Source organism: Lissotriton helveticus, chromosome 3_1, assembly GCF_964261635.1.
Source record: "Lissotriton helveticus chromosome 3_1, aLisHel1.1, whole genome shotgun sequence".
Classification (NCBI taxonomy): domain Eukaryota; kingdom Metazoa; phylum Chordata; class Amphibia; order Caudata; family Salamandridae; genus Lissotriton; species Lissotriton helveticus.
In genome coordinates this window covers 770,795,537-770,801,587 of record NC_136061.1, presented here as the reverse complement: position 1 = coordinate 770,801,587, position 6,051 = coordinate 770,795,537, and positions in this window count along the sequence as shown.

The window sequence follows — 6,051 nt, the reverse complement described above, 5'->3', positions numbered from 1 at the left end:
AAGTGCGTGCCGTTTTACACGCATCGGGGGTGAGCACCCTTTTTGGCGCGCACCGGCGTTTTACTTCAAACCCTCTCAGCGCTCAATGACGCTTCTCCCTCGGGGCTCTACGCGACCAGCCGGTCGCGGAGCAGGGGCGAATACCGCTGGCCTCTTGGTCTGGGCGGCGGCCTCAATGCAGACACACGTGTCTTCAGCAGCGTTTTTCTCTTTCTGCGCTGCAAGGGACGGGACGCTTCTTCGTGGAGTTCTAGGGATGGCAGACTGCACTATCCCACTCTCGTCGCCAGCTGTAGTGTCTTGAGTACAATAATGACAGACACTATATATGATGAACATGGAGCTTTATTAGCTACCTCTTATCTCGTCCTGGTCCCTACTCTAACCGCCCATTTCCTGTCTCCGCTCCTCCTCTTCCTCTGGCCCCCTAGCTCCGCCCACTCCCAGCTACTAGAATGCATCACAATATTACACAATGGTGCAGTTTACAACACAGTTCTCATTACATATTGAATTGTATTCGCTTTTAAAGAATAGTAAATTAAGTCCTTACTTTGCACCAGAATACGACAATCTTTTTTGGGGTTCTTCAATGATTCCCCCACTATCACCCTCCAACAGTACCTCTCATCTCTTCATAGCCCCTCTGTCACATGTATTATATTTTTTATAGCATCTCTCATACCATTGTATGAGAGAACGCACTTTACATCACACACATATAGAGACTGTGAATCATACATTTAAATCAGTGTATAAAAAATGTCACATAAGGCAAAGGGGACTACAAGGTGTAGAATTCACATCATTCATACTGGGAGGCATTTTTAAATAGTGCTTGGTCTGGAAAAGAACAAACTCAGGATTCACAACATTAAACAGAGGTTAGCATTGACTTTAACAATAAAAATGTATTTCCACCCAAATAAACCTTTTTAGCAGTATCAGGATAATGAAAGAGTGGGAAAAACATGTCACTAACTTGTACCTTGCAGTTTGCAAGCAGCTCTTTGATGACAGTTTATAGGTCACTGTGGTAGATTACGATTGTCACTTATGAACTGCACAGTACCAAAATAATCTCGGTTTTTTAAAATGCATTATACATGTTCTTTGCAGTAGGCATGTTAACCCTCTGTGCTACATTAGATAATTCAAAGCTGCCACTGGACACAACTCTCATCTCTCCCCCAGCAGGCACATTAATCACTGGTGTTATCTTGACACTTTTATTGTTGTTTGAAAACTGCTAATTATACAAGATACTTTCAAGTGCTTTTGAAACTGCTGCCTGCGGACCCCCTGGGAATGTGTCACGGACGCCTGGGGGTCCGCGGACCACAGTATGGGAAACACTGGCTTACGTTGTCAGAAGGGCGGGTCTACAGGCCAGGGAGTGAGCCGGTATTTTGACAGTTTGTGAGCCTGTTTTATGGTCTGGTTGGGCTGTTTTTAGGTTTTGTCTGCACAATGGTCTGGTTGGGCTGTTTTTAGGTTTTGTCTGCACATTGCTTGCACTGAGCTTGCAAAGTCTTTTGTATTTAAGAATAAAATCTTTAAAGGGGCTTCTAGCCCACCTTTACTTTCCATTTGTTTTATGCTTTTCATTCTATATTTGTCTTGTTTTCTGTTGGTTTCAGCATGCTATTTCCTGTTGTGTTGGCCTTTCTCTTTCTGTGTTCTCTTATCAGTGGAGCTTGGACCAAGTACTCCTTTCTTTGAACTTTTCATCCTCCATTTAGAGCACTTGTTTTTTCTTTATTTTTTCTCTCTGTAATCTCTAACAACATAGTTTTAATATACTTATGATTAGATTCAGTATATATCCTTGTCTTTCCTTCTTTGTCAATATTTGACTGATATTATGGCTCATATCCTTGTTGCCTGCGGCAAGGTCGAACACTAGATCTAACGATGTGAACTAAACTAAAAATGTAAGCTACTTTCACTTCTGTGCTTCTTTTTCTAAAATTGTTCTTACTTTGTTTCTCTTTGGACATATCTTTGGACTACTACTCTGTCCGTTTCCCATACCATGCTTCCAAAGGACTTAGATCATGAAATACTGGTACATACTCCCGGACCTTTGTTTTTTCACAACATTATAACCTGCTCCAAAATGGCTATGCGTTATCCATAAAATAATCCTCCCTTCTTTACCCTGAAATAACATCATCAGCTATTTTGCCTTGCGGCTTCTCTTGCGCCTTCGGGTTTCCCCTTTTTTGGTTTCTCACCAATATTAGGCAGGGAGGGATGGTGCTAGCAAGATTATCCCCTCGAACCGCAGGGACCATCGATTAATCAGCTCGCTAGCCTACAGGAGGAATGTAAGTCACTTTTTGTGTATATCGTTAATCCTGACCAAAGGTATTCACACATCATGTGTTGCACCTTGTCAAACCACTCAAAGCGTCACAGGACGCACACAGGTCAATTGTACTTTGTTATAGACTCTAATCACGACCAGTTTTGTTTCCAGTAACAATGTAACTTTTTTTTACCCCTTTTTTAATATACTTCTGTTAGACCTGGCCTCTTTTGGAATGTTTCTCCTGTCTTTTTGCTTTCTAACCTCCTGGTTATGACTCTGGTTTTGCTGGTTTAATGTCTCTGTGCACTTTCTTACTGCTCTTCAGTGTTAAAGTGCAAGTGCTCCTATTGTAAATTGTGTTATGGATTGGTGTTTCCATATTTGGCATATTTGATTTACTGATAAGTTCCTTGTAAAGTGCACTGAGAGTGGCAGGGCCTTTAACTCAAATGCTGCTAGTGGGCCTGCAGCACTGATTGTGCCACCCACACGAGCAGTCATTCAAATGTTTCTCACACCTGTTACTGCAGTGTCTTCAGGCAGTTTTTACTACCATATCGACTTGGCAAGTCCACCCTTTTGCCAAGCCCTAACCTTCCCTTTTAGTACATGTGTCACCCCTAAGGTAGGCCCAAGGTACCCCTATGGGCAGGGTGCAGTGTATTTGAAAGGTAGGACATGTACTGGTGTGTTCCACATGTCCTGATAATGAACTACAGTGTAATTCGTTTTTCACTGTTGAGAGGCTCTCTGTCCCATAGGATAGAATGGGGAATATTCTGTAACATTTTATGAGTACATCTTCTTATTGGGACAAGATAGAGAAATAGAATTTGATACGTCTGAACTCAGAAAGTAGAAATGCATATTTTAGTAAAGATGATTTTTATGTTCTGTGTTTGAAAATACCACTTTAGAAAGTAGGTATTTTCTTGTTGAGCCATCCTGCATGCCTCTGCTGGGTTGTGGATTGACTGTCTGGCTTTTGAGCGACAGGGGCAGGGGGTGCACATTCTCTTCAGACAGCCACTGGGGGGGGTCAAGGTGTGTGCTGCCTTTTCTGGTTGAGTCAGGGCTGGGTTAAATAGACCGGGCGGCATTTAAAGTAGTGGGAGGAGATTGCCATGCACTTGAATGGGCCTGGTCTTCTTTGGAAAATGCTGTCTCCACCTCCTGCTGGGAAGCTGGGCCAGAGAGGACCAAACTGGTGTGGACTAAGCACAGGCACTCTCTGCCCTAGGGAACAAAGAGAAATGTTGTATAACATTTAGGCCCAGACCCATGAACTTTAAAACTCACTGGAATCAAGGAACCTGCCAAGAAGAGCTGGAAGAACTGCCAGGAGGAGTACTGCCCCTTTGCTGTTTTGTTGCTTTGCTGGTTTGGCCTGCAGTTACTGCTTCTGCCTTAGTCAGTGAAAGGACAGGACCGAACTTTCTCAACTTCTTACTGAGTATCTCCAAGGGCTTTAAGTAGAGTTTGCCTCATGTTCAGAAGTCTCAGGGACCACAAAAATTTCACCGACCTCTGGATACCGCCTCTGGAACCGTGGTTTCAGTTGCCACAGAGGGGGGACAGCAACCATCTCTGTCACCGACTCCGTCGTTGGCTCCGTGTCCTGAAGGCACCGCAGAGGGCACCACCACATCTCGCACCACAACTCTGGTCTCACCGACAACTGCCACAGCCACCACCGAGCCACTGCTTGCACCGTGACCTGTGGGCACCGCACTCAGCACCACCTCGCTTCACTCCACCGCCCTTGTCTCACCGAAGCCGTCGCTGCCCGCTGACTTTGACACCAATGACCGCACCGTGGCTTAGGGGCACCGCTCTTAACACTCACCACACACCACCTAGTACCACACCGCAGTCCGGACAGACCGTCGGCAGCACCCTGTAACTGGCTCCGTTGCCTGCACTGTGATCTGTCAGCACCGCAACAAGCACCACCTTCACTCTGCACCACACTCCTGGTCTCACCGACGCTGCTGGACAGCCATCACCGAGCCGCTGCCTGCACCGTGACTTAAGGGCACTGCACGCCGCGCCAGTGGGCAGTCTGGGGATCTCAGTGTGGTGGCAAAGGAGCATAGTCCTAGAGTGAATATGCTTTTGGGAGGGCGGACCCTTCAGGCCAGGCAGAAGTGGCTATTCCCAGAGGAGCTGGAGGACAGGCGAGAGGCAAGGAAGTTTGAGTTAGAGAATGAAAGGGAAGACAAAAGGATAGCCATGGAGGAAAGGAAGAGGATCTTGGATCATGAGCGTAGTATTAAGGAGCAGGAGCTAAGGAGTAGGTCCAGCACAGATGGTGGCAGCAATTCTTCAGTGCAGACAGAATTGTGTGCATCCCCAAGAATGTAGGCAAAAACAGGGGATGACATACAAAGGTGGTTTCAGGATTATGAGGCATCTGTCCACATGAATGGGGTCCCTGAGAAGAATTGGGGGGCAGGATTGTGGCCTCTTTTCCCATTAGAGGATAGGGACACTTTAGTGGCTCTGGGTAAGGGCTGTAACCTCACCTGTGCTGACATGAACGAGGCCCTTCTCACCAGGTATGGTCACACTCCTGAGAAGTACAGGGATCAGTTTAGGTCCAGTAGGAAAACTGATGCACACACTTAGTTGGAATGTGTAGATTTTTTTGCAAGTCACTGGATGGCTGGAGGAAGGGCAGTTATGTGACAGATTTTCAGGGGCTCTACAATTTGATTGCAGGGGAGCATTTGTCTAGTCTATGTTTCGCAGAGCTATGCCAGCACTTGGTTGATGGTAAGCTGACTGAACCCAGGAGGCTTTCTATGGATGCGGACCGCTGGGTGAGTACCAGGATCCACAAGAAGGTGTTTGGGGTGACTCCGCTAAAGGTGGGTAGGCTTCCCAGCAGTAGAGTGGGGGGACAAGGGTAAAGCACAGGAGGTCTCTAAAGGGTCCCAAACTACTACCCAAGGTAAATGTTCCCATCCCTCAGCAGGTAAGAAACAAGGGGTCTCTTCGGGAAAGCCTGCAGAGACCACCCCCACAAGTGCTATGACTGTGAGCAGGTGCGTCACTTGAAGGGGGACCCCAAGTGTCCCAAGAGGGCACAGCCACCCACCGGTGGGCAGTCCAAGGTGTTGGCTAGTGTGGCGCTTGGGGAGGAGGGATATCCACAGGACGGTGGGGATCCTGCAGAAATTACCCTTGTCTCACTAGGGTACAGTGTGACTGTCCCAGGAAACCAGGTGCCTGTGTCATGTCCTTTTGGTTAGTCCTGTCTTGTATGTCCCCTTTTTCATACATTGTCCCATCCACACGACCATAACGGTTCGGAATAGGGAACATTTACCTAGTAGCTTGCTTCTGTCTCTTCTACCCAGGCTCTTAGTATTCTGTCATAATCCCTGTACCTGACATACATGAACATGCCCTCAAGCAATGCATAATTATTCACCACTTTTTCATCCTTGGCCAACAGTCCTCTGTGCATGATCGCATTTGTATGGAAAAAAATTCTGATTGTTTTCAAAACACTTATGATTGTTTTCAAAACATATTGATTCTTGTACAAACCCTGGAGTGACCACTCTAGTAATTAAGAAGACCCTTATTGCCCCCTAAAAATTAGAGGAGAATTCCTTACAAGCTGTCAAGGGGTCCTGCATGCTGAATCTTCGACACGCAGCGGTCTGACAACCCTTGTGGGGTGTTATCCTCGGAGTAGAGACGGGGTCCTTCATTCTTTGCCATCAGGT